Genomic DNA, 1899 nt, shown 5'->3' with positions numbered 1-1899 from the left:
CCCATCGGTGAATTTTTAATGATTTGTAAACTCAAAAAACTCTCTCCTGGTGTACGTTACGGCTCACTCCTCTTCTTCTGGTGTTTTTGGCGATTTTGCCAAACCAGCATAAAAAGATGCATTACCGCCACCTATTGATCTGGAATTTTGAGTATACAAACTGTCATATCTCGAGATAATCTGCTATAGAGATACCATATCGCCAGAATTTGTAACAACATCTTGGCAGCAGTTTTTGCATCCAGCTCAGACTTTAAATTGTGACTTACTTATGTATATAGCCTATATATATTTAATCATTAAAAACGAAATAATTAAATCATATTGTAATGTATGAGAAACTGGTGGAATAATGGGTAAATGCAGTGATTTCACACTTAACTACAAGCAATTTGTGAATAGAATTTGACATAAAACAAGATGTAAAACAAATGGAAGTTTTTTTAAATAAAGATTTCCGTGCTGGTTTGCATGGGTCTTAAACGTTTAAAGGACGTCAGTGGACGTCTATTAACAACCTCTTATGAAACTACTTTGGGCACTTAAATTAATTACTGTAGTATGCCAATGTGAATGTGAATGTAAGCACAATTGCTTTTGCATATTTCATAAGGATTTTATAGAGGTTGACGATGGACTATAAATGCACGTGTAAAAGACGTCACCTGCTGGACGTCCTTTCACAATCGAATCACAACCGAGTATATTTTGAACTACACTCAGCTAAAAGTCAAAGTAAAAACTTTACATGCAACCACATATAATTGTAGACATGTACAAATGCATCTGAATGCATTTTTAAGAAATATTTTGTGTTAAAAATTTTTGCATATTTTGTCGTCCTACCGCGACTATTTTTGGCCAGGGACAGGACGTCGCCGTCGGACCAATGTTTGCTGGGATAATTTCTAATTTGTTATCAGAAGAATTTTTATTAATTTTGGAAATAGCTGTTGTCTAAAATGTACAAAAACGTCAGGCAGCCATCAGAAGAAAATGCGCTCAAAATGTTTTAGTGAAACTTTTGTTGCCTTTTTTCTTGCTTAATGTTACACTGTCTAACATAGACATACCCAGTACCACAGTTTCGATTTCCAAACAAACCAATACCGGCCGTGTTACTCATGATGAAATAACGTTTATTATAACGTAAAACAACCTAATCTTTCTTGAAATGACGTGACCTTTTAGAGTAAGCGTAATAATACGTTTTAGCTGAAATAAATTATTTTAACTCTTACCACTAATTGTTCATTTGGTTGTTAGCAACAAATGGGAACATTTTTGTCAACTTCTTAAACACATATTATTATTATTATTATTATTATAATACATTTTATTTATTTATTTATTTATTTATTTATTTATTTTAGTATTTATAAGAAGATGTTTAATAATGGCTAATAATTACAAAAGCAGCATTTTACCTCATGTAAGAATGAATGTGTGCCAGCCGTTACCTGCACATTTATTGAGGTATTGAAGTAGGCTATAAATATCACAAACGTCGAAACAAATGCTATTTACCTTAATAATTTAATAATTCAGATCTCACTGTTGTTCTGTTTCAAAAAGATTTTTTTCTTCATTGTTTGACATAAACGAGCTTCAAGTATCTAGCCTACATTACTTTTCCCGGAAGAGCGGACACGGCCATTTCAATTTGATGTCTGGCTTCTGGTCTCATCCGCTTCCAGCTATTTTTAGTTGTACAAAACAGTTAATTTTGCTACTTGATATTCCAAACTGGTGTGTCTTATCATATTATTTTAATGTGTTAGTAATGCAGAAAATGATTGATTCCAATTTCCACGTCAGACGGATGGGGGTTAAATAGGTTGTACATTTATTTTTCAAAAGACATTTACACTCTTTGAGTATAGAAATAAATGCAACAAT

The sequence above is a fragment of the Garra rufa genome, chromosome 9 (assembly GCF_049309525.1).
Source record: "Garra rufa chromosome 9, GarRuf1.0, whole genome shotgun sequence".
NCBI classification, from domain to species: Eukaryota; Metazoa; Chordata; class Actinopteri; order Cypriniformes; family Cyprinidae; genus Garra; species Garra rufa.
This window is presented reverse-complemented; position numbering follows the sequence as displayed.